This window comes from Peromyscus californicus, unplaced genomic scaffold, assembly GCF_007827085.1.
Source record: "Peromyscus californicus insignis strain IS unplaced genomic scaffold, ASM782708v3 Scaffold_11__1_contigs__length_118956290, whole genome shotgun sequence".
Classification (NCBI taxonomy): Eukaryota; Metazoa; Chordata; class Mammalia; order Rodentia; family Cricetidae; genus Peromyscus; species Peromyscus californicus.
Genome location: NW_026294402.1, coordinates 41,078,885 through 41,106,275, shown reverse-complemented (window position 1 = coordinate 41,106,275; position 27,391 = coordinate 41,078,885). Strand labels below are relative to the sequence as shown.

Below are 27,391 nucleotides of genomic sequence, written 5' to 3'. Positions count from 1 at the left end.
AGAGATAACAGATAGTAAAGATAGATGATAGATACATACAAAGATATATAGATATTACAGATGGTAAAAAGAAAAGGTAGATAATACAGATGGATTGTAGATACAGAGATCATATATGATGCATAGATAATAGAGATGATAAATCATCGCTAATGAAGATAAAGAATTGATGGAAAATAGAAAATAGATAACAAAATAGATGAAAGATAGATAAGAGAATAATGATAGATAGATAATAAATGATAAATAGCTCATTGATAAACAGTAGTAGTAATGATATCAGTGATAGATGACACAGGCAATGGGTGCATATGGGAGATAATAAAGATAAACATAAACAAATGAAATACAAAATAGATAATAAAGACAAATGAAAAATGAAGATAACAAATAGATGAGATATTGTAGCAGAGTTTTCCTGCTTGGCCCACAATCAGGACAAATCTCTGTCACCCACCAGTCCCACAGCTGCTCAGACCCAACCAAGTAAACACAGAGACTTATATTGCTTACAAACTGTATGGCCGTGGCAGGCTTCTTGCTAACTGTTCTTATATCTTATACTAATCCATTTCTATAAACCTATACCTTGCCATGTGGCTCGTGGCTTACCAGCATCTTCACATGCTGCTTGTCATGGCAGTGCCTGGCAGCGTCTCTCTGACTCAGCCTTCCACTTCCCAGAATTCTCCTCCCTCCTTGTCCTGCCTATACTTCCTGCCTGGCAACTGGCCAATCAGTGTTTTATTTATTGACCAATCAGAGCAATTTGACATACAGACCATCCCACAGCAAGATATAGATGGATGTATATGATATATGATAGAAGAGAGATATGAGATATAGATTAGATAGATAGATAGATAGATAGATAGATAGATAGATAGAGAAGTAGATGAGAGACAAGCAGATAGATCGGTTTGTTGTGAGGTGTAGTTCATGTGATTACAGTGACAAACAAGTCTCACCATCCCATCTGCAAGCTGTGGGCTCAGGAAAAAGGATGGTGAGACATAATCCAAGCCTGTAGGCCCCAAACCAGGGCATCCAGGGCTCTAAATCTGAAGACCCCAGAACCAGGAGAGTTCCTATTCAAGGCAGAAGGAGCCAAGCCAGTCCTAGAGAGAGAACTTGTCCTTCCCCTAACTTGCCATTCTAACTAGCCCTTAACAGATAGACGGTGACAGTACAGGGGCCTTCTTTCCTCACCACCAACTCAACACCAGTATCTGACAGAGACCAGCTCTTGCAATTCCTTAATGGCTGTCTGAGCAAACCCCCCACCCCCAGCCAAGTCGAGTTAGTACATAAAGTCACCCAATGGCTCTGAACTTAGATAGGCATCAGCATGCTCTCATGAGCCCCCATCTCCCCTCTCCTACAGCAAACGCCAGCAAGATCTGCTCCAAAACACCCAGTCCTCCATGAAGGGCTGGAGCAACCAACGAAAAGGAAGACAGAAAAGCTCTGAGTAGGCAGTACTGGGAGAGAGGGGTGCTGGCCGGAGAAGTCGGTGAAGGAGTCCCATGGTGGCTGTTGGTGAGGGCATGCAACTCAAATCTTTACTTAGCACACATCCCTGGCTTCCGTTCTCCCCACCCCCACCCCCTGTTCTGTTTGTTTGTTTGTTTGTTTGTTTTTTGTTTTTTGTTTTTGTTTTTTTGAAAAAGGGTCTCTGTGTAGCCCTGGCTATCCTGGAACTGCTACTTAGATCAAGCTGGTCTCAAACTCACAGAGATCCAACTGTCCCTGCCTCCCAAGAGCTGGGATTAAAAGCAGCACTTCCCATTCTCATTGGATCTTTCTCCCACAGAACCTCTTTCCTCTAGACAGGAAGAGGGAGACCCTCTTGCTCTCCTTTACTAGCCTACTTCCTCCTACCACCCTCTTCAATGAGCTCACCCCATTTGTAGTTGATCCCCTGAGTGCCACTTCGAGTCTCAATCCTAAAAACAATATGAAGGGTGATATCCAGAATGGTCCCTCAGCCCTACCCTCAATGTATGAAGATGACTGAGGCTCAGAAGTCAGGGTCCCTGCTGAGATCACACACTAATGGCACCACCAGTATACACTTACTGGTTGATTCTTCTATCCTCATCCATTGAGAAGCTTCTAGCTGCCAGTAAAATGCCCAGCCCCAAAGGGGTAAGGATGACCACACTCCTTATCTGGTATACTAACAAACCATACCACATCAAGCAACAGCAAGACTCGATTCTTTCCTTCACTCTGCCATCCTCAGAGTACTGGCAACAGTCCGCAGGCTTATCTGCACATGGTGACAACATGGCTGCAGCTTCTCTAAACATCATGACCACATGGTAATACTCCTCAAAGAACAGACTTGTCCTCCTTTTGTGCCTATTGTAGGGGGAGAACTCCTCTGGGACTCGTGCAAGCTCCTTGATGTCTCATTGGTTAGATTAGAACAAAAACGGCCCCTGTATACTTGGCTGGCTTTGAGCATTGCTCACGCTCTGGGCCTGAGGGGAAGCCAGCTTTCCCTGAAGTACGGGAGTCTAAGAGAGCTGGACAAAGTAAAGGCTCTGCCAGCAAGGAAGAATCTGGGAATTGCCTGAAATGCAGAGAGCTCATAGCTGGACATGCTGCCCAGATGTGATGCTGGTTTCCACGGGGACAACAGGGAGACTGCTTGCAGGAACACAAGGCCCTGTCGGCATCTGTCACCACCTGCTTCTGCTGTCCTCCTTCTTTGCCAAGAACTTGGCACGGAACTAGCAGCTAGGGTGGCGTGCTGAGCATCCCTGTCAAGGAGAGCTGGTGCCTCATTTCCCCATCACCTGGAAGCACATAGCTGCTCCACACTTTCCACTCCCAGCCCTTAGCTCGGCACTCCCCCTTCAGCCCTTAGCACGATGCCCCAACACATAGGAGATGCTCCAAGTATGTTGCTGAACCGATGACTAAAACCCATAAGCCTGGGGTGTTGATCTTTCAAGGCTGTAATCAAATCTAGACAAACGGTGAAGGAAAAAGCATTTTGCTAACAGAACAAGGAAGTATCGATACCTTCGTGTGTGATTCCCTCTCTTCTTTTTCTTCTTCAGCTCAAAATCTCTCACTCTTTACAAGAAATTCTACCAAGGACTTATCTAGTCTGGTTCAGAGACCTTAGAAGCTTCTGAGTAGAAGAAAGAATGTTAGAAGGCAGGTCCTGGTCAATGTGTTCCTCAGTGGCTCTGGGTACCATAACAAAATACCACAGACTGGCTTTGTGACTTAGACAACAAAATTTATTATCATGAGGTTCTGGACACTAGAATTCCAAGATCAGCATGCTGCTGGGGCTTCTTTCTTTCCTTCTTTCTTTCTTTCTTTCTTTCTTTCTTTCTTTCTTTCTTTCTTTCTTTCTTTCTTTCTTTCTTTCTTTCTTTCTCTCTTCCCAGCTTCCAGGTGCCACCTTCTCACTGTGTCCTCATGGAAGCATTCCTCTACCTACATAAAGAGAGATAGAGGAAAAGGGAGGGGCACCCCCTTTTTTATGCTACCACTTCTATTGAGACTGAATGGGAAAAGGAGGGGGTGTGTAAGAAGTCCCTCCCCTAGCTAAGGAACTATTGACATTTGATTGCTCCTAGGAAAAGGAAAGTCAGTTTACCTCATAGATCAACCACACTCCAGAACAGGTGCCACACCCAGGAGCAGTCGGCCCACACAAACTGGACTCTGTGAATTCTTTTTTTTGGCGTTTCTTTGTTTGTTAATGAAAGATTGAAAAAACCAAGAAGTTGGGTGGGTAGGGAGGTGAGGGAGGATCTGGGAGGAGTTGGGGGAGGGTGATGAACATGAGCAAAATATGTGAAATTCTCAAAGAAAATATAGAGACATTATTTTTTTTTCAGATTGAGTTTGGTGTCAACTATTTTTTTAAAAATATTTTTATTTTATAATTAATTTAATTTTACATATCAGCCACAGATTCCCCTGTCCTGCCTCCTCCCACCCCAGGCTTCCCCCCCCCCCAATTCACCCCCATTCCCACCTCCTCCAAGGCAAGATCTCCCTTTGGGAGTCAGCCCAGCCTGGTAGACTCAGCCGAAGCAGGTCTAGTCTCCTCCTCCCTGCACCAAGGCTGAGCAAAGTGTTCAGCATAGGCCCTAGGTTCCAAAAAGCCAGCTCATGCACCAAGGACAGGTCCCAATTCCACTGCCTGGGGGCCTCCTAAACAGCTCAAGCTCATCAACTGTCTCACTTAACCAGAGGGCCTGGTCCAATTCCATGGGGGCTCCTCAGCTATTGGTTCACAGTTTATATGTTTCCACTAGTTTGGCTGTTTGTCCCTGTGCTTTTTCCAATCATGGTCTCAATATCTCTTGCTTATATACTCCCTCCTCTCTCTCTCTCTCTCGCCAATTGGACTCCTGGCGCTCCACCTGGGATTTGGCCGTGGATCTCTGCATCTGCTTCCATCAGTCACTGGATGAGAGTTTCTATCATGACAGGGGGAATCAACCTCCCTCAAGACCCAGCTATTCCACTCTTGGGCATATACCCAAGGAATGCTCAAACATACCACAGAGACATTATTTTTAAGAAGACTACATCCTTACAGCATCATTGATCTTCATTGTTGTAAGACCCATCTCCAAACACAGTCCCACAGTGGGGTTGAGCTTCAGTGTAGGACAATGAGAAGAACACAGTTAAACCTACAGCACCAGCCATGTCCAGTCAAGGCCCACTCTCCTGACTTCTTTAGCATGCTTATCTATAAATATCCTGTCTCCAGGAAAGGCTTAGAACTGTGACCTCAGTGTGTGAATTCAGGAAGACACTGTCCAATCCAGAACAAGGTTTAAGAAAGTTCTGGAATTGTCCTTCTGGTCATAAGATCTTAAGCATGGCTTTGTGTCCCACAATCTATGTCACAACAGAAGGTTAGTCATTGTGATAGTGTCATGTGACCCAGGAACATTGTCAGAGTTCATCTTACTCTACCTGGTCCTCTTACTCTACCTCCTAGGTTCCTCCACCTCTGGTTCTACACGTCAGCATCTGCTCCTGCCACTCACACAAGGGTCTAGTGTCGCATCCACACTCCAGTTGCTATCTTGTTAACCTTGGCCTTCCACAAATGTGAAAGGGTCTACTAGTCCTTTTACATAAAGCTCTGCTCCACACTCACTCAGGGATGCAGGCTGACCCAGAGTCTTCCAGATTATGACATTACCAGTTTAGAGTCCCCGGCAGGAGGTGGGTACAAAGCGAAATATAATGCCAACTCTTCAGCATTCATCTGTGTTTCCACTACTCTCTGTTGACCAGCACTAGACACCTGTTTTGACTCTTCCATGTGAACAGGAAAGGGAATGATCTGGAAATCCTAACAAGCACTGATAGTGTCTATAATTCATACCCTCATTTAAAAACCATGAGCCCTCCCCAGCCAGGAGTGATCTCTCCATCTCGTCTCCTCCTACCAGAAGCACAACAAGGTCTCAGACATTCCGGGCACACAGGCCAACAATAGGCCAAGGGGCACTTGTTATTTCTGAGACCATAATTTCAACACTTTTCTAATAAGTCTCTCAGCAAGGAAAGAGGGTGACTGATTCACCTGTCTGGATACAGGAAGTCCCTCCATCTCCCAGAGAGGGAATTCCTCTAGTCTCTGCTGGAGACGGGTTCTGTCACAGAGGGAGGGCTATCCAGATAAATTCCTTCAGCCCTGCCATGGTCTTCCAGCTACTAGTGTAGCCTAAGTTGAAGAACATTTGCATGTACTTACTGTGTCCCCTCCTCCCAGGAACCCTCTCCCATTCAGCCAAGGGACCCAAAGATAAATAATTCAAGCCCAGACATGCTCCTGCCCTGCTGCTAGGATTTAGAGCAGACATCGCTCACCCTCCTCTTGCTGCCACAAGAAAAATTACAAATTGATCCACAGGACTGGACTCCTGGCTCATACTTCTCCTGGACTGCCATGACTTCTTCTCTCTATAAGTAATGGCTGAGCTGGCTGACAGTTGGATTTAAGTCAGGTTTGAGAAAGGGGGGGGGGGGGGCGTTGGGGTAGTGGGCGGGGAGAAGGACGGTGGATAGTGGGCAGTGGGAGGAGAGACTAAACAGCTGGATTTGACAACAAAGCAAAATGCTGGCTACCAGCTCCACATACTCATGGAGAAACAAGGCTAGCACCGTGATGCTCACTGAGAGGAATTCTTATCTTCAGTGCCCTTCAGAGAAAGAGCTAAAACTATCATTAGCCACCATCTCCAGAGCCTGCATTTTGTGCCAAGGACTGTTCTAAGTGCTTTGTGTGTAAGAACTCATTTGAACTAATTAGAAGTTGGCTTGGCTTAGAGTGGTGGCAGTCCCCAAATCACAGAGGTTGAAGCAAGATAAATGGTTTATTTTCCCGAGGAGGTTAAGCAGGCCAGGGTTAGTTCCCATGTCACCGGCTTCTCTGTTGATACTCTTCCTGCCTGGCCACCACTCTCAAAGTCACCTTCCTTTAAGGTGACTGTTTTAACTCTATCCACATGTCTGAACTGCTGCCAAAGGGACAGAAATGAGAAGAAAATGTTCCCTCTCCTTAAAGACCCTTCCCTCTGGGAGGGAACACCTACTAATGCTTGCTTTTCGTTGGCTTCAACTTAGTCATGTGGCCACACTTGCAAGGAAGGCTGGGAAATGTAGTCTGGCTTCGAAGCAACTGTAAGACCAACTGACATTTGGAATTTCTATTATTGTAGATAACAGAGAGAAAGGTGACTGAGACACAACCAGCACCATCAATCACATCATTTGTTTCATGAAACTTTTTTGAGGTACTTTTATCTTTAAAAGCCTTTACAAGATCAGGTAACCAACATAAAATTTTTGCGTGAAACTCCCTGATCAAAATTATTCTTTTATCTTTTGTCTTCTATTCTTTTCTTCTTTCTTCCCTTGTATTTCTTTCTTCTTTTTCAAGATGGAGTTTTGCTTTATAGTCCAAGCTCACAGCCATCCTCCTGCCTCCAACCACTGGGACGCTAGGCCTATGCCACCATGCCAGATTCAAAAGCCATTCTTACCTTTCAAGTCGCTTAATAAACATTAATGATATCTTACCTATCTTCAGTATTTAACTACCAGCCACAAGAGACTCTGAGCTCCTTGGAGGAAGGGCTATAGTTTAATTCATCTCTCCCTAGTGCCCAATATCATGCCTAGCATAAAGAGAACACTCAGCAAATAAACATTTGTCATATTAGATCAAAGGCAATCTTTTCCTTTGCTCTACCATTACCATCCTCATTATCAAAAACCCATGAATTAGCGCCTCCATGTACTTAGCGTTCATAACTCAAGATAAATAGACATGACATCCAAAGCCCAAATTTGAGAGAATTGAAAACAAGAAGAGTAACCATCACCTCTCTCCACACACTCTCATCTGGAGAAGGCTGGAGGAAGAGCCCTCTGTTGGCTTTCAAGGCAGGAAATGAATTCTTGCCTCCTGAGGGAGAGGTGCAGGGCTGCACCCATGGCTAGGAACTGCAGCTCGACAGGCTTGGCAGAGCCCCCATCCTGGGAAGCTGCAAGGCTCTGCAGTTCAAGAAGAGTTCATCCGAAGTGACTCCCTCATCACCCCTCTCTCAGCCCATTCTTTGTGGCATTTGCAATTTCTCTGCTCCAGGGGTCAAGTCTCCAGTGTGCCCTCCCTGAGTAATTGTGAAATTATTATGGTTGGTGATTTTAATTTAAATTGGATGGAGAAATGTCATACTGCGGTCGACTCATTTGCTATGGATTTTCACTTAACCAAATTGATTAGTCAACCAACTAGACTTAACTTGAGAGTTGTAATCATTCATTATTAGATCTCATTTTTCCCAACGCACCCAGATGATGTCAAGAAATTAAAACTGCAGCAAAAACTTCAGCAGTGTCTTGTCTTTGAGGCAATGGAGTCTGCCTTAAAGGCCTCAGTCGGAGATGGGAGAGATTGTGGAGATCCGTGCGGAGCTTGCCGGGGCCAAGGTTCTAAACAAATGCTCTCTGTGGCAGGAAGATGGCCAGAAGAAATGAGTGGGAGCTTACTGGAGGAAACTGGGCTCTCAGATGCTGATCCATCTCTTCTCCCTGCTCTCCATCAAACTCCTAACCATCTGCTAGAGTTGGAATGAGAAATGTCCTCTACAAGCTCATGTCTTTGAATACTGGGTCATCAGTTGATGGCACTGTTTTGGGAGGTAGAGTCTAGCTAGAGGAAGTAAGTCACTGGGGATGAGGCTTGAACATTACAGAGCAGTCCTGTTTCCTGTTGGCCAACAGGATATAACCAGCAGCCTCAGGCTCTGTCTGTCACACCTTCCCAGTCTTGATGGACTATCTCCCCTGAACTGTGAGCCCAAATAAATCCTTCCTCCCTTGTGATGCTCCTGTCAGGACTTAGGACAGAGCAATAAGAAAAGGAGCTAACACACTATCCTACAAGATTATCTTAAATACCATTTATTCTTTGAAGGCCCCACCCCACAAATTTACCGACAGAGTAATTGCCCACTTTTCTCTCCCACAGTATGTGTCTAGTAGAGGAGTTGGGAACTTTTTGTTCAATTGTTGTTACATTTCAAAGTTTCCTTTAAAATTTTTATTGCATGTATTTATTTATTGGGGAGTACATACATCATGACATGTGTGTGACAATCAGGGGCCAACTTGTGGGAAATCAGTTCTCGTTTTCTACCATGTGAGTCCTGGGATGTGAGTTCTGGGAACTGAGCTCAGGTCATTGGGCTTGGTGATAATTATCTTGACCTACTGCACCATCTCAACGGCCCTGTAACCTTAGCCTTATTTGTTTTGTTTTGTTGTTTTGTTTTGTTTATGTTATGTTATGTTATGTTATGTTATGTTATGTTATGTTATGTTATGTTATGTTATGTTATGTTTTTTAGACAGGGTTTCTCTATGTAACAGGCCTGACTGTCCTGAAACTTGCTCTGTAGACCAGGCTGGCCTCGAACTCACAGAGATCTGCCTGCCTCTGCCTCTCGAGTGCTCAACTTAAAGGTGGAGTCATATTCAATATTTTATTCTGGCTCCTGGATCAACACACAGTAGGCCCTCAGTGAATATTTGTCAATGTATTGAATGAGTGAATTGTCCAAAGGGAAATTCTCAGGTTTGGGCCCTGGGAGGTATCTAAAAAATGAAACAAGACTCATCACTGTGGGTTCTTGAAACCATCCAAGAGTGAGAGAGAAGAGGTTCTGCTCCCACAGGTGTGAGTCACACCTTCAAGGTGCAGTAGCTGTGCTGATATGTGAGAGTGGATATGTTGGCTGTCTGCACTGACTTCTGGAAAGGTTAATGTGATGGTCGGCTGCTTCAATAACAGCAAAAAATGGATCCAGAAAGAAGCGACAGTCTTCCTGCTACCACTCTGGGCCAACTAACCATAGAATTGCATCTTAGCTAGAGAGCACTGGGGCTGGGGAAACGGCTCATTGGTAAGATGGCCTGCTGCACAAGACTGAGGACTTGAGGGTGGGTGCAAGCACTAGTGTAAAATTCGATGCACTAATACACGTATTTCATTCCAGCACTGAGGAGGCAGAGACGGGAGCATCCCTGGGGCTTGCTGGCTGACCCACCCATCGAACTTAATTGATGAGTTCCAGGTTCAGTGAGAGACCCTGCCTCAGAAAATAAGGTAGAGAGTGATCGAGGAAGGCTGCTGACAACAGCCTCTGGCTTCTACACACTTGGGCACACTGTGCACACTTGTGCACACATACTCAAACATACCCACCCATCCGTATAACCCTTCCCCCTGCACACACACACAAAAGATAGTAAGTGACAGAATTTTGAGCAGAAGAATTCCTGCGTGTACAAGGGTGCCATCACCGGCATCCTGTCTGAGCAGTCACTTCGAAGGGTCCTGTGATTTCATGCCAGAAGGTGTCAGTGTCTTGAGATTCTTAAGCATTTTTCAAAAAGGGGACCTGCATTTTAACCCTTCACTGAAGTGTACTATAAACTACGTAGTGCTTCTCAGACACGGTGGAGGGACTTGAAAACATGTCACACTAGGAATGTATGAAGACTTAGAATGTGGCATGGAGAAGGGAATCCTCAGCAGTAACACCTTAATCTTCAAATCTGGAGAAAGGACAAGACTCCTTCTGCACCATCCCAGGGGACAGAACCAGAGCCACCGGGTTCTGAAGCTCACACAAACTTGTTTGGTGTTAGTGTGGGTGGGCAGGGCAGTGGAGGCCTTTTACAAACTAGGACCGTGTTTGCCGTTGGGTACCGTGGATGGGGAGGCTAAGCCTCGGGTGGGAATGGGACCGCAGGAGTCATTATATCCCTCCCATGGCTTTGATTCTGGGCTCTGTCTTAACAAGTCTGTGCAACTGCAACAGAAACCCAGCACAGATGCTTCAGGTTGAAGAGAAGTTTAGTCTCTCAATTTTGAAGACAACAAAGTCCAAAATCAAAGTGTGGGCAATGGAGTGTAGGGCCATCTTCTTGCCTCAGGCTGTGGTGGAAGACATGGTATGGTACAGCAGTGGGAAGAAGAGAAGAGAAGGGGAGAGAGCATCATTCCTTCCTCTCTAAGGAAAGTCACCTGTTCATGAGAGTGGAGTCTTCACTCTCCAAACACCTCTTAAAGGTCCCATCTCCCAGCATCATCACAATGGGAATTAAAACTCAACAAACATGTGCTTTCAAGGGGACAGACACTCAAATCATAGAGCTAGGCAATCCTTTTTTATTTATCTCGGAGTTGTAAATTGACACAAATGGTTGTGTGCGTGCGTGTATACATGCGTGCGTGCGTGCGTGCGTGTGTGTGTGTGTGTGTGTGTGTGTGTGTGTATGTGTGTGTTATGATCATTTGGTGCAGATATGTAATGTATAGTGATCAAATCAAAGCAATTTCCTTTTCCTTAGATATTTATCATTAATGCATTAGGAACTTGGAAATGCTTCCCTTTTTTCTACATAAAATATATAACACATTTCTATGAACTGTACTCACCCTCTGTGCTGTAGAACACCAGAACTCCTATATCACTGTATTCCGGGACCTGTTATCTGACCTCCATCTGTCTCCTCTCTCCCTCCCCCTCCTAAGCTCTAGTGACCACTCTTCCATTCTCTCCTTCCAGCAAGTAACTCTTTAGCTTCCACATATGAATGAGAACTTGCAGTACTTGTCTGAGTTCACATAACATGTCCTTTATTCATTTCTACCCGTGTTGTCACGAAATATAGGAGGCCGTCCTTTCCTATGACTGGGCAGTAGTCCACTGTGTGTGTATACCACGTTATCATTTCCCACGGAGAGACAGCTTAGTGGATTCCACATCTCAGTGATGGTGAATAGTGTGTAAATGCAGCTTCTGAAGCAGAGAAGGAACAAGTGGAAAGCAGGGGACAGACAGATTCTATAGCCTGGGTTACGTAGTTGTGAACCTCGTACTTGGGATCTGTAACAGGTGCAGCCATAGGCAAAGAGAATGGCTTGCAACTGGTCCTCCTCAAAGGTCTGTCTAAACCGTGACCTTTCTGGGGCTCCTGCAGAAGGCTAGCCTCCATGGACAATGCTGCTTTATTTAATGCCCCCCCCCACACACACACACACACGCTACCAGCCAACAAACATACCATGAGTGAATCCCGGCACCCACCCCAGGTGTGTCTGGAGGCTGAGGATGTGCTAGTTAAGTGTGATTAAAGAAAAGTTACCTTCACCACAGACCCTCAAAGTTACACTAAGTGGCTGGGATCCAGAAAGATCCAGGGAGTCTCAACACAAGAAAAATAAGTTCCAGGCCAGTTGCTTCTTTCCTGGCTCCTGGAATCATTTTTCCAGCCCCGCTGTCTGTGCACCCCATGGGAGCTCTTCATTAACGCGGGTGAGAAATGCCTAAATTACACACCTCTGGTTCACGTCCAACTCCTTCAGATGGTAAGGAAGCAAGATAACTCGGTCCAGTGTCGTCTCCAACACTATCACCCAGCCATTTCCCCTCCAACAGACAGCAGCTATGGAGCAGGGGCCAGGACCTCAGCCAACCCCCCACCTACCCTCAACATCCCTGTGTCCCACCCCTGACCCCCACAGGTCCCTTCTGTTCCAGGTTTCAACATCAATGGCAACTGTTTCCCCTTCCTACCCAGATGTTAGAGCTCATCTGTCTTAACCCTGGTTTAAGAGCAACGTCATCGAACCCTTTGCTTTCCCTGCTTATCTCCCAGAAGGAAATCAGGACCTTCTGAGTTCCTACTTTCTGGCAGACCTGGGCAACTGATGCCCTCCTCCTTGCCCTACCCGACATCTAGCACCATGCCAACTTCAGACAGACGGAAAACTGCGGCCATTTAGGGAAAGAAAAAAGCTAGGAAGGAAGGGGCTCTGAACAAAGGTTTTATTCAAGCTTTCACGCTCTAACATCTCCAAGAAGCTTTTAACAGAGACCATCATTTCCCTCCGAGAATCGATGCATTTTAATTCATACGAAGATATTTGTCTGCTGGTCCCCTTCCTTCCAGGCGCAGAGACACGTTTAACAAAACAACTCAGCCTCGCGTGGAGACAAACGCTCTGACTTCTCCCTGAAATTACTGGAAGTTCATTTTCAAAAGCCGTCCTGTTTTCTGGGAATCAATGCATATCAACTAAAATCAATAGCTGCTCCGTGTGGATGGGCCGAGACACCAAACTGATCTAGCGCTGCAGTGCATTTGTATCCAAATCTAGGCATTCTCAACAAGTCAATGCATTTAAACGTCTGCCAGTGTCTTTTCACTTAAAACTAATCTGTTTGCTGATCGGACTGTACACTTCCAGAGTGCGTGGTAATATACTCTGTGTGTTTACCAGATCCAATGTACATTAACTCAAATCAAAATATTTCCACTTACCTTAAAATCAAGTTTGTCTCTACTGCAGCAACACTCATGGGAATTAACTCTAGACATGCTCTCCAAGAGGGCTCCCTCCTCTCCATCTGACCTCAGGCTGGTCTTACTAACCTGATAAATAGGTTTTAGAAGAGTATGCTTCCTGCATCTCCAAATCATACACTCCAGAATTAGAAAAAAATACTGAAGGACTCTAGATCTACCCGCTTCCTCACAAACTCTAGCTTCCCACTATGCCATTTTCCACAGGGGCCCTCTCCTGTGTCTAAAACTTCCTGGGAGAGTGTTCCAGGGTCATTCCTTCCCATGTGACATGGCATCCAACCATGACCATCTTCTAGCTTGGCACTCGCCAAGCACCTGCAAAACACAGGGCCCCAAATCAATTCAAGAAAGTACCATCAGTCTTGACATCCTAGGAGCATTCGATTCAGTGGTGGGAGGGCTCTCTCCGTGTTCAAAGGGTCAGTGTACTGATACTTGTGGTATCCGCTTGTGGTAGTTTGACTGTAATTGGCCCCCATAATCTCATAGAAAGTGGTACTATTAGGAGGTGTGGCTTTGTTGGAGTGGGCATGGCCTTGTTGGAGGAAGTGTGTCACTGTGGGGGCGGGCTTTGAGATTTCCTAAGCTCAGGATACCGCCCAGTGTGTCAATTGACTTCCTGCCGCCTTCTGGTCAAGATGTAGCCAGCACCACATCTGCCTGCCCACCGCCATATTCCCCGCCATGATGATAATGGATTGAACCTCTGAAACTGTAAGTGAGCCACCCCAATTGGTGTCATTTCACAGCAATAAAAACCCTAAAAGACACCACCCACCCCAATATGTACAGATTCTGTACAATGCACAGGAGATAGACATGGTGAACAAAGGCCGTTCCTTATAACTTGCCTCAAGAAAAACAGTCAGCAAATTAGCAGGAGAAGCTAACTGTTAACTGTGTGTGTGTGTGTGTATACAAAGGATTGTAGTGAGAAGACAGAATAGAAAAGAACAATTAACAACTAAACTGTAAGCAGGGGAGGGGTCAGGCAGGGCAGGGGACAGGGTCAAGAGACATCTCGAGTGTGTACAAGATCCATACCAGCATTGACACACTCACTGGCAATCATTTACTTGACCTCCCAAGTTTAGGAATGCCCCATCTTGCAAAGGAAGAAACTGACTCCTACACTGTTAGCTCTGCAAGCCAACTGGCAAGCGGTGCTGGTCCTGTGGAGATCGTTAGCAAGTGGCAGGGCCATGATTCAAGCCCGAACCATCAGCTCATGCTTTGCCCACTATCATTTACCTGGAAATGCAAAATGACTTAACAGCACCATGCACCATACGCTCTCCCAGAGAGGCATTGGGTACTGCGTGGATGCAGAAGGAAGACAACCTAGAGTCGGTGGCTATGGAGCCAACTCCTAGAAATACCAAGAAACTTCAAGTGCCCAGGGGAGAGGTACAGTTGGAGCAAATGCATGGAGATAGGAGCAAAGGGCATTTCAGAACAGAGGAGTGAGGAGGCCAAGCCAGGCTCCAGCAGGGGAAACGTAGCAGAGGATCCTGGGTAGAGAAAGTAACCAATGTTCTTAAATGTCCTACTCTGAATGAGCTCCTAGGTTTGAACCCTTATCCCACAGCTACTGCTAGCCTTGAAGAAGTCGAGAAGCCAAAAAACAGTGTAGGCCCCAAACCAACCCAACTCAGACCTCTCTTGATCCATCAGGGCACTCTTGGCCACACTGACCTGATGCTAAGCAACTCAAAAAAGCGGCAGTGGAGGGAGGCTGGTCCCAAGCTCAGATCTCAAGCCATCACCATGGAGACGTTGCACAGGCTGCCAGCCAGCCACACAAAAGGAACGGCGAGGCTGCCTAGCTCACCTGGGACCTGAGCTAAGGAGGAGGCGGCAAATGTGTTTCATTTTCTCCCTTCGTTTGTTCTCAGTCAAAAAGAAGAAGCAATTTATACCCGCCGCTCACCCCACTCAGTCCCTGAGAGGAAATCAGAAACCCACCCTACTACGGTGGCTGGCCTCCTCTGAGAAGCCTGGTGTGGGTTCTCTAGCAGAAAGGTCTGGAAGGAAGGACGAAAGCTAAAAGGAAACTAGTACTGGTTAGCCTTCTCTGCTGCCCATGTGGAGCTCGTGTACTTACTGTGAGTATAGGTTGAAATCTGTGAACTTCTGAAAGCAAAAGCTTATGCCACTGACTAGAGGCTAGGTGCCTTTATATAGGGATAAATAACACCCCTTGGCTACGCTAGGGTATTGTCAGCCCCATAAACACTCTGCCATGCCATCATGGTGATGAACACACAGTGCAGTCATTCCCCCTACCCAGCAGCCTGGAAAACCCCACCCATTCAAGGACGACGGGTCAAGTAAAGAGAGGACAAAGGAGTCAGGGCACCAGGAACAGGAGGGGCTGCAGCCAGATATGGAAAGAGAAGCCCATTGCTTCTGAGTTTGGAAAGGAGGACGCCCCAGCCGGCAAGCAATCTTCACACACACATTGTGGTTCTCCTCTGCAAAGGGGTGAGAAGAGGGGTGGGGGAAGTGGTGCCAAGAGAGGGAGCAAGCAGAAGAGGTGAGAAATCCAGCATCTTCAGACCTGCCCACACTGCCGGCTTTGCCGCTGTGTGCGATGCCTCATCTCACAGTCATTAGAGGGACCCCCGCAGGATGGATGGAAGCCGGACACCCCGAAGGGTGGGAAATGAAGAGAAGGCTTGCCGCTGATAGGCGTGCATTTGAGCATCTTGAGAGAGACAGGCACTATGTGGGGGCAGTCCTGGCTCCCAGAGTCCCACAGTCCCGAGGGAAGCAAATAGACTGGCATTATCAGCACTCCAAAAGCCCGAGGCCAGCAGTGGACCAACCCCTCATGTCTGATCTGAGCTCTTTCTCTTCCTCCTCTTAGAACCAAAAGGGACAATTCAACTTCCCTTCCAATCCGACCTAGCTTCTTCTAGCTTGTGAGCCAAGCAACGGCCACCAGCAGGAGAGGCAGCATGGAGGGGCAGCCTCAAGACCTACCTCACGGAGGAGAACTCTCACTAACAGCCTGAGTCAGACACCGCTTGACCTGTCTTCCCAGCCCTGTGGTAGCGCTGCTCCACTCCTGGGCAGAGCCCACAGATCAGGGGCCCACACCACCCGCACACAGCCTTTCTGAACTTACTACTGAGCTCTCGCTTCTGGGCGAGATGCAGTAGTTGTCCCCTGATCCCCGATACTTCCGATGATGCCCTTGGGCCTCAGGGCCTTTGCACTTGTTTCACTGGGCCTGGAGTATACCCAGATGTCTCAGGCCTTCCAAAATCCCTCAGGCCAGAGTTTCAACCTTACTTTCTCACTGAGCCCTGCAGGTCACCTTCTCTGAAACTACAGTCAGCCTCCTAAGTCCCTCTTTCTCCCCTGCCTTTTTCTTGACATCTATCACCGTCTTGAGGAACTCACCTAGGTGGTCATATCGTTCACTCGGGCCTCCATTAGGTGAAGGTTGGGTTTTGTTTTCTTTACTTTTTTCTCACTGGTGTACCCTCACACTTAGAAGCATACCTGGAAGCCGGGCAGGTGCCTGGGAACCAGTTGATGAATGAGTGAAGCAGACATCCTTAAGACTCCCCCTCTGTCTCCTCTCAAGTGAATGTAGCAAGGTCCCTTCCACACATCTCTCAAAGTAGAGGCCTTCCTAGAAGATGACTAGGCCCTTGAACCCAACTGAGCCCAGACAGACGAAAGATGGCCAAATATGAATGGGGGTGTTCTCCTGCCACCCCAGAGAGAGTGGGAAGTGGGTGAGAATACACTTCTGTGTGGGAATCTTTTATATATTTATGTGTTATACAGCAGTAGTAAATAAATACATATTTTTAATATATAAATTTATATATTAAATAAGGCAGGGTCTTGCTATGTAGCCCTGGTTGTCCTGGAACTCATGATGTATCCCAGGCTTCTTCAGTCTTGTAGTGAGTCTTTCCTCTCCTGAGTGCTGGAATGACAGGGATCCTTCTTCACCCTAGATGGCACCATCACCAAGAGTGAATTTACCTTACTCACTAGTCTCTCCTATAGTGATTACACACACACACACACACACACACACACACACACACACACACACACACACACACATACACACACCCCTCAGTTTCTTCCTCTGAACACTAAGGATTGAGAAAAAAGGTCCAAGTTCCTGAGCTGTCACCATAAAGCCCTGTAGCCTCAGACACCAGCCGTCACCTGGCTCAACTCCAATGTCAAATATGGCAGCTTGTCCAGCTATCCACCCACACCAGTCCGGCCTCATCTACACATTCCTGCGGCAGAGCATCTTAAGTGTGGACACAGCTCCTGCTGACTCTGCCCATGGCTGGTGACGGCAAGGCTAAGGTACTAATGAAGCAAGAAGAGACAAACCCCACCCCTCCAGGGAAGCAAACCATGATGCACTGACCCAAAATGGTCCAGCCAGGGCGCTATCCAGTCGAGTAAATCCTTCTGCAAGTTTGGGTTTGTGATGAGTACCCAGGCTGCTGGCTCCCAGATGTAGATGCCATCCCTGTCCATCAACCCTTCCAAACAGGGTTGGTAGGACCAGGGCCACAGCTTCTCACAGTGCAAGCTCATTGGGCAGATTCACAGCATCGTAGGTGGCTTAGAACTCAGGAATGAAGGACTGAGGCTACCAGCTATCATCACACCCTGGCACTGATGTGCTAACTGGGCATTATTTATAATGGAGCTTTTATCATGTGTGACTTGCACTGGCCCTGCCAGTTAAAACCATTTGATGTCCTAGAGCTCGTGGAAAAAGGAGAAGGGTGGGAGGGGACAGGCAAAGGCTAGAGAAACAAGAGGAGTTTCGTAGCAGGACTTCAAAACAGCCAAGTGGTTGAAAGGATCTTCACTAAGGTTCTGACCTACTTTGCATGCGGATAAGCCATCTCCCTTACTTTAAAAGAAAAAGAAAAAGGGAAAAGAGGGGGAAAAAACCACCCCATACAAAGTGGCCACGGCTCTATTCAGGAGAGCTGTGGCCGCACTGCAAAAAGGGGCTTTCTTGCTGTAATCAGGAGCCATTTAGGAGCCATGATTTGGGTAATTATAAGAGATTTCAGCTTCTCTCCTTCCAGGGCCATGCACAGCTCAGGAAGACAGGGCTGCCAGAGCAAGATAGCCAAGGAAGATCCAGTGCCTGGCAAGCCGGGCTGCAAAGAGCAGACCTCCAAGCTAAGGGATGAGACACACTCATCTGGCTGCCTACCCTGGCTCTGATGGACAATCCTTGCTGGGCAACCTTGAGTCCTTTGTCCAGACTCTGGGGATGCGTGTTCTTATCATGGCACACCTAAGATGATGTACCAGGTAGTGGTTATAAGTAGAGACCTCACGGAGCATAGTAGGTGCTCAGTCACGGTCATTTCTACCAGTTTCCTAAATGACGTGTGAAGGAGACGTCTCACCCTGCAGGGAGGTTTCTTGGAATGAGTAGGACCAACTAGTTTCCAGTGCCCAATGATTAGAAGATAAGCAAAGTGGAGAGCTGTAGAGCAAGAAGCTCCACAGCTAGAGAAGTCTCAGGGGACCCCAGGGGAACATAGGAAATCGTGACAACGTGGGACAGGGGGTACAAAAAAGTACATGCAGAAAAACGCCGTTTCCCGGGGCTATAGACGAATGCCTGAGAAGAGGCAATTTAGGGGAAAAGTTAATTTATTTTAGCTCAGTTTTACCATGAGGAAGGCCGGACAACATTCTCAGGGTGGTAACTTACAAGGAGGCTCTCACATCTCAGGGGACCGGGAACAAGATGATGATAAGCCTCTAACCTAGAGGTTCTCAACCTGTGGGTCACAACCCCTTTGGGGATCAAATGACCCTTTCATGGGAGTCACATATCAGATATTCATATTAAGATTCATAACAGGGAGTTGGGGGGCACGGGAGAAGGGGAGGGAGAGGAACTGGGATTGGTATGTAAAATGGAAAAAAGAACTTTAAAAAAAATAAAAAACAAAATGAAATTATCAAAAAATAAAATATATTCAAAAAAGTAAAAAAAATAAATAAAAGAAGTCAAGTCAAAAAAAGATTCATAACAGTAGCAAAATTACAGTTATGAAGTAGCAATGAAAATAATTTTATGATTGGGGGTCACCACAACATGAGGAAGTGTATTTAAGGGTTGCAGTATTAGGGAGGCTGAGAAGCAGTGCTCTAACCCATCTCCTGTGGATCTGTATCTACCAGCAGGGCTTTCTGTCCAAAAGGTTTCACAACTTCCCAAACAGTACCTCCATCTGGGGAGTGTTCAAACTCTCACTGTCCAGCATGAGCCTGGGGCGCTGGGGGAAAGCATTCACATTCCTCCCATAACAAGGAACAAGGAACAAGGACGTGTTTGCAGGAGGCAGATGGCTGCCAGCCTTCCCCAGGGCTTTGTGCACCCACTGGAGCTCAGCCCTGGGTAGAAAGTGCAATGTCAGGATCAGGGTCCTTCTGAGACTTAATATTCAAGGCAAGTGGGGTCTGTTACCTGTAGTCCTGAGAAAGCATGGGAAGAAGAGGCCAGATGATTGGGTTTAAGGCCGCCTGGGCTACATAATGAGACCCTAGGAAACAAGAGAGGGAGGGAGGGAAGAAGGAAGAGGAAGTGAGGTGGAAGGGAGGGAGGGTGGAGAAAAGAGAGAAAGGGAGGGGAAGGAAATGAGAAGAGAGACGAGATGAAACCTGAAGGGAAATTCCTGAGGAATTGGTCTAAGGGTCAGCAGCAAAACAGTGCATGGTTTTGATAAGTTCTGTTACTGGTATCCACAGCAATTCTACTTGGTAGCACTATTTAGGAATTTTCTTTTTTGTTTGGTTTTCATTTTATTGGTTTTTTTGTTTGTTTGTTTGTGATTTAGGGTTGTTTGTTGTTTTTTGTTTCTTGGTTGTTGTTTTTTTTAAACAGTCTCACTAAGTAGCCCACATTGACCTCAGACTTGAGGTCTACCTACACACACACACACACACACACACACACACACACACACACACACACATTCACTCACATGTGCATGCACAACCCACCCAGTGCTGCTGAAATGCCCCCCTCTGCTCCCTGCTCACCCTACCTTCTCTTCTGTCTCCTAGAGTGTCACTGACCTCCTGTCACAAGTGAGGTGACTGAACTTTTGACATAGCTGTGACTGAATCAGTATTCTGCACTCTTGATGACTTTGTATCACCACCCAAGGTCTTTGTTTCCACTCAACAAACACGGGACAAGCACCTGCCGTGGGTGCCAGGCTCCACCTCAGGCACCAGAGACACAATAATAAGCACAAACAACTGCTTTAGTCTCTGCCCACATGGCATCTATGGAAGTAGGTTCCAGCAGCAGCAGCAGCATGCTCTTCCCCCAGAGTGATGTGTGTGTGTATGTGCATGCGTGTGTGTGTGTGTGTGTGTGTGTGTGTGTGTGTGTGTGTGTGTGTGTATGTGTGTATGCGTGTGCGGTGTAGTGAGACTTTAGGGACATTCTCAGAGGCTGCAGAACAGCCCATTTAATCCCCATCACATTTAAGCATCAAAGGGCAGGTCAGTGTCTTTAGAAAATCTAATGATTTTGTGAATTCCAAACAAAGATGAAATTAATTGTGGATTATCCCCTGACTTCAGCTTTCCTTGAGCTAGGTAATGCTCCTGGAGCCAAGAAGCTGCTGTGCTCCCCTGGCTCTGGTCAGCAGGGAAACTTTTGACCGTCCCAGAGGCTCAGATGGAATGACTTCACTCTGCCTTCCGCCCTTTCCTAGTCTCCTAGGGAGCCTCGAATCCAATGGCAAAGACCCAGCTCTGGAGGCTGCTTTTCCCTACGTGGCCAGAGAGGTGAGGAGATAGTTCTTGGGGGGCTTGCAGTGAAGCAGGATGACCCAGCTCCAGGCTCAGTCCATGACAGGATCTGTTCTGTTCTGTTTTGTTTTGTTTTGCTTTGGAGAGAGAGTTTCTCTGGCTGTCCTGGAACTCACTCTTTAGACCAGGTTGGCCTCAAACTGACAGAGATCCACCTGCCTCTGCCTCCTGTGTGCTGGGATTAAAGGTGTGCGCCACTACTGTCTCAGTAACAGGAGCACTTTTAAAATTCCTTCTCCCAAAAGGAAAAGCCAGGGCTCTGGGCCAGTCCCGCTTGTCATCCTGTAGTCAAAGGGCAGTGGGTGCCTTAGTCCCTGCTCTATTGCTGTGACAAGACACTATGACCAAGGCAACTTTCATAAAAGAAAGCATCTCACTGAGGCTGGCTTACAGTTACAGAGACTTAGTCCACTATCACCATGATGGGAGCATGGCAGCATGCATGGTTGGAGCAGCAGCTGAGAGCTACATCCTGGTCTGCAGGCGGAGAGAGAGAGTTTGGGCCCAGCATGGGCTTTTGAAACCTCAAAGCCCAGCCCCAGTGTCACATTTTCTCCAACAAGGCCACGCCTCCTAGTCCTTCTCAAATAATGCCACTCCCCGGTCACTAAACATTCAAATGGATGAGCCATTCTTATTCAAACCACCACAGTGGAGTTTTGACTGCTATTAAAAAAATTAAAAATTTTCAATAAATTGCAAAATTTTTGGATCTCACAGTAAATTGTGTTGGACACAATGACTCATTTTATAGGTAACAAATAGTAGCCCAAGGTCACACTGGGTCAAAGACAGAAATAAAAGCCAGGACTGCCTTTCTTGGTACCTGACTTTTCTACCAACCAGTAACTAGCCTGGGGCAGAGTTTCCTTTTCTGACACCGCCAGCCAGGCCACACTGCCAGGACTGTCCACACTCCTGTGTGATGGTATCAAGGGGGAAGCAAATGATTAAGATGCCCCTTAGGCCGGGCGGTGGTGGCGCACGCCTTTAATCCCAGCACTCGGGAGGCAGAGGCAGGCGGATCTCTGTGAGTTCGAGGCCAGCCTGGGCTACAGCGCGAGATCCAGGAAAGGCGCAAAGCTACACAGAGAAACCCTGTCTCGAAAAACCAAAAAAAAAAAAAAAAAAAAAAAAAGATGCCCCTTAGAAGGCACATCAGCCTTCTCTGGGGCTCATGCAGAGTCATGAGGTGTGTGATGTTGTCCATCCTTGTTAATTTGCACGTGGGGATATGGAATCCAAAGAGGTGGAGTAACTTGTCTAACATCATATCATGCAGAAGTAAGATTTGCCTTGGATTTGGACTTAGGGACAAAATTATGAGCTCACGTGTCTCAGGGGGAGCCCAGCTCTTGTCCTCTCTCCTAGCAAAATCCAGGAAGAGCCAGGGTGGTGGTGTCTTCTTGCCAATCGTATTGGAGCATATGGTAGACTGGGGTGGTGATATTTTGCCCCCCCTTCACACACACACACACACACACACACACACACACACACACACACACACACCCTGTATGAGCAGAAATGTACGAAGGGTTTTCAGCCAGAAGACTATGCACCCGACGGTGTTCTCTGCAGAACCTCGTCTTCAGGAAGGCCTGCTCAGTCAATTCTGGGAATGGAGACAAAAAGGGAGGAAACATCCTCTTTCCGTCCCGTGAGCCCATGAGCTGGGTTACTCACAGTCAAGGCTAGAATTTGTCCCACCCCCACCCCATGGCAGCCTGGTTCATCGTCTTCTGTCTAATGTTAAACTGACCTCAGAACCCCAAACTATCTTGCCATGGCACTAGATCAGAAGCCCAGGGGGCCTGGGTCCAGCCTCAGCACCGAGTGAACCCCAAACTATCTTGCCATGGCTCTAGATCGGAAGCCCAGGGGGCCTGGGTCCAGCCTCAGCACCGAGTGAACCCCAAACTATCTTGCCATGGCACTAGATCGGAAGCCCAGGGAGCCTGGGTCCAGCCTCAGCACCGAGTGAACCCACAGGCAACCTTGCGCCAGTCATCCAAGTGCTCAGCATGTGTACGGCCCCAGCTATGAAGGGACACTGTTGGCCTAGGTCAAAGTCTCTTCCTGCTCTATCACCCGAGTCTGTTTTTATCCAAGAAGTTGAGTTAAGAACAGTGACAGTCCTGAACGAACACCCTATAAAACACTGACTGCATTTGAGGACCCCTGCTAGGGTCTGCAGGTGATCTTTCCTTTGATCCTCATAGAAAGCTTTGAGATACTACCAATTTCTTCGTTCTCCAAATGACACAACTGAGGCTTAGAGAGAAGAAATGATTGCCATAGAATTTGTAATCAGTGGAGTTGTAGCTATATGGTATCTGCTTCTCTCCCTTACCTTCTGAACACACTCTACACACACACACACACACACACACACACACAGAGACAGAGACAGAGAGACAGAGACAGAGAGAGACAGAGACTCACACACACACCACAAATTGCTAAAGGGTCTTATTAATAAAAAACTCAGAGCCAGATATTGGGGTGAAAGCTGAAAGATCAGAGAAACAAAACAAGCCAGCCACGTTCTTACCTCTAAGAAATCCTTGACCTCAAAAGAGAGACTTCCTGTTTACTCACGCCTTATATACCTTTCTGTGCCCTGCCATCTTCCTTCCTTCCTAGTGCTGGGACTAAAGGCATGTGCCACCAAGCCTGGCTATGTTTCCAGTGTGGTTTTGAACTCACAGAGATTCAGATGGATCTCTGCCTCCCAAATGCTAGGATTAAAGGCATGTGCTACCAGTGCCTGACTTCTATGTTTAATATAGTGGCTGGCTTGTCCTCTGATCCCCAGGCAAGCTTTATTGGGGTACACAGTATATCAACACACACACACACACACACACACACACACACACACACACACATACATACACACAAAAGCACCCTCATTCATACCCCATATGCTCCCAAAGCTAGAACTTTCTGGCACTGTTGCAGACCTGTAGTACAGAGCCCCTCCCACAGCCTCTGAGATGATTCTGGCCTTCCTCTCCTCGATATCAATACTATCCTTACTTCTGGTACATCCCCAGTTTTAGAGATTCTTGTCAGCTTACTGGGGCCCTCTCTAGCTCTTGCCCAGTTCTCAGTTCCTGTTCCAGATTCAGGAACAGTCCTAACCTCCACCCATTTTCCTTCCTCCCAGGTCGCTCTCCTTGAACTTCCTCCATTGCAGACAAGCCCGGGCTTCCACCTCCTTCCTCCATATCTTCTGGAATACGGCCCCATAGGATTTGCACCATAGACCTATGTAGCCAACAGATTAGCACCTAGAACCCTGCACCAAGAACTCCGTAAAATAATCTACAGGCACCGAGGAGAGTGTCACTGTGAGCTCAACAACATGGACTTCAGTGTTGGCAGGGTGACAGGGACAAGGGAGGGGGACAGGGGACCCAAGGGAGCAGGGAAAAGAGGAATTGTTAAGGCCAAAAGCCATAGGGCTTTGCTAAAGATTCTAATTTGGAAGGCCAGCGAGAGAACAGGTGCATGGATTCCTGGGGAGTGGCTGTTGAGAGAGGTGAGAAGAAAGAAGGGGAGGGGAGGGGAGGGGAGGGGAGGGGAGGGGAGAGAGAAAGTGATGGAGGGAAGGAGCAGGGAGATTTTAGACAAGGTCCATGAAGAACCTTTTTGTGTGCTGAACTCTGTGCTGTCTGAAAACCCAAATCTACCCCATCCAGCTGCATTACCAGACCAGGAACCAGACTCCACAAAAACCTGTGGCACTAAAATCATAGCTGCATCTTGACAGCATCTGTGTGACGATAACCCTACACCCCAAAGGTGGCCAGAGTCCCCTTCTGATCGCCAAGGGCAAGGCAGGCCTATGGGCCCTACCCCACAGGCAGCTGCACGGGAGGGTGGTCAACAATGCCAGCCAGAGCTGTGAGGAAGCCAGGAGGAGAGGAGGGGGGGAAGGAAGGAAGCAGGGGACACGGGTGACCTTGGAGAGAGGCTTCAGCCGCAGAGGACTGGTGGGAAGCAGGGGTGTGGGCCCAGGAGAGAGAGAGGCAGGCACGTGATCAAGCAGAAGCTGGTAGAGGTGGTCAGAGGGTACCAGTGACTGGGGTTTTGTTCCACTCAGATGACACTTACTGGATGCCCATTATACACTGGGCTCTGTGCCAGGCAGTGGGACCAGGAATGAATCAAATCCCGGCACCTCGTAGGGAGGGGGTGGGAGAGACGGACGAGGCAGGTAAGCGAGAAATGCATGCTTGTCCTGGGAAAGAAGGGAGGCACTAAAGATGTCAGCGCAGGCCTGGAGGCTGGAGCCCAGGGTGCCTGGACTCCTCAAGTCCGAAAGGAGACAGCCCCCTTGCCTGTCAGATTCAGCCTCCTTGGTCTTCACCAAAACTTCTGCTTCCGAGACCATAGAGTTTTCTAGAGAGTGTGGCCAGCACTGCAACCGGGCTCACTTCCTCCTCCTTGGGAGAGTTTTGATAGATGTGGTCTATATAATATTTTCTCCCTAACACACACACACACACACACACACACACACACACACACACACACACGCACGCGCACGCGCACGCGCACGCGCACGCACATGCACAGCACATGCACATATGCATGCACACATAGACACGAAGCTGAAGTGTAGCAAGCCCAGAAACCCAGAGCCATCTCTGCCAAGGTCACACAGGGCAAACCCCAGTAAAGGTCTCTGGGCAGCTAGGACAGGCGGTGGGGGAGGAAGGGAGCCCTCCCAGATGGATCTGCCTAGGCCTGGGCCTCCAGAGCCTCTGCCTCTGGCTGCTCTTAGAAGGAAGAAAAGCTCCTCACCTTCCCTGCCTTTCTCCAAACCAATCCCGACATCCCCTAAACCCTAGTCAGCCCCAATAAAAGGGTGGTGCTGTTTACCAACCCCGGCATCTAATTAAAATTGGCTGCCTCTTCTTCTGGTTGGTTTTTTTGTTCCGACTATTTTTAAGCCAGGGCTGCTAGATGAGTGGAGCCACTAGTAAGCTGTCAAATCAAATTTTCAAAAGCAAATTGCTTTTATAATTAATTTAATTATTATTACGGCTCCCAGTTTTGTGTTGCCTTAATGAACACAATCAGGTTTCACCCTCTGCTTCCCTCCCCCACCACGTACAAGTACCCCCTCATTCCCACAGTCCCACCCCACACCTCTCCCACCCAAGACAGAAGCATGGAGAGGAAGAAGGAAGGAGACAGTGTTTAGTACCCCCCCCCCCCGCCCCCGTGCTCCCCCCACCTCCAGTAGCCACCTCCTCTGGCATGCCCCAGCCTCACGTGGAGTAATTAAGGCTTCCTCTCAGTGGGGGAATAAATGGTACATGTATTAATTACCCCCAGCCTACCCAGGCATCCTCACACCCCCGCCCAAGTCTGTGAGTCTGTGTGGGTTGGGGAGGGGCAGTCAAGAGAGAGACTGTGACAGCGGTCTGTCACCCAGGGTCTGGCATTCACTGGGGAGCTGTCAGTTACTAAGGAAACTAGGAGAGAGAGAGGAAGGGAGAGAGGCTGTTAGATCCAATTTGGGGTGACAAGCGTGAGGAGTGAAGATTTTGGCCCCTCCACGTCTGAGCACGAGTGGGAGTTTTGTGGACTGGGCAGTGGACAGGCACAGAAGAGTCCGTCCTGAGGAGGCCATCCCTCCTCAGGAGCCCAGGCAAGACAGGGGGCTGGGAGGACGCCGCAGCTCAAGACCCCCCCACACCTCAGAGCCGGTGCGTTCAGGCCTGTGTGCACAGGCGCATGGAGGTTCACCCCGCAGTTCACCCCATGGCTGGGGGTGCCACCTAACCCCTTTCTGTTGGCCGGATGTCCTCACTCCAGTGTCCTTTTGTCCTTCTTCTTCAGTTTGTATCACCTCATCTCTACCTTTTCCTTTCCTTTCTCTTTGTCATCATTTTTTATTTATTCTTCTATTTCCTTTTCTTTTTCCTTTCCTTTTCTCCTTCTGTCTCCCCTCAGATGTCTCCCCAACACCGTCACACACAAGGGCTTCCCCAGACCTCTCCCTCATGTCTTCCATCAGGGTATGGAAAAACGTATTTACATAGGAGTCTCACCCACCTTGCCCCTCCCCCACCCAGCCCCCAACCCCCCACCGCCACCCCCTCTGCCTTCCTCTCTTTCCCCTCCCCACTTTCTCTCTTCTGTTTTTCTACTCTCCATCCCAACCCTTCTTTCTCTGCCTCTCTGCTCCCCTTCCTCTGCATCTGCTGTAGTTCAGACCCCATAGAAGCACCCCGCCCTAATGGGACCCCCCCAACCAGGCTGGTGCAACTCTCCTAATCTCACGGGAAGGGTGCCCATGGGTGAGCAAATGAACCATCAGGGGGAGGGGTGAGACAGGACAGGGGTAGGGCTGGGATTCAGTCCAGGCGGGATGGGGGCGGGGGCGGGGGTGGGGGTGGATGACAGAGCTAGGCCTTCTGGGCCTCTTGACTTTTGAGAAGAGCAAAGTGTTGCAGGAAGTAGCATGAGTCACGGGCTCCCGGGCGGTGCAGGCTGGGCTGGCAATGGGGCAGGGAACTCTGAATACTGGCTCAGGGACGGAGGCCTCTGGAACCGCTGGAGACCAAGAGGCCAGGGT

The 27,391-nt window shown here is 48.1% G+C and overlaps 1 long non-coding RNA gene across 3 annotated transcripts in view; it reads right to left on the bottom strand.

Moving 5' to 3' along the window:
* The window catches only part of LOC128123177 (uncharacterized), a 286,853-nt gene that overhangs the window by 259,272 nt on the left and 190 nt on the right, over positions 1–27,391 (bottom strand). The window lies entirely within an intron of this gene.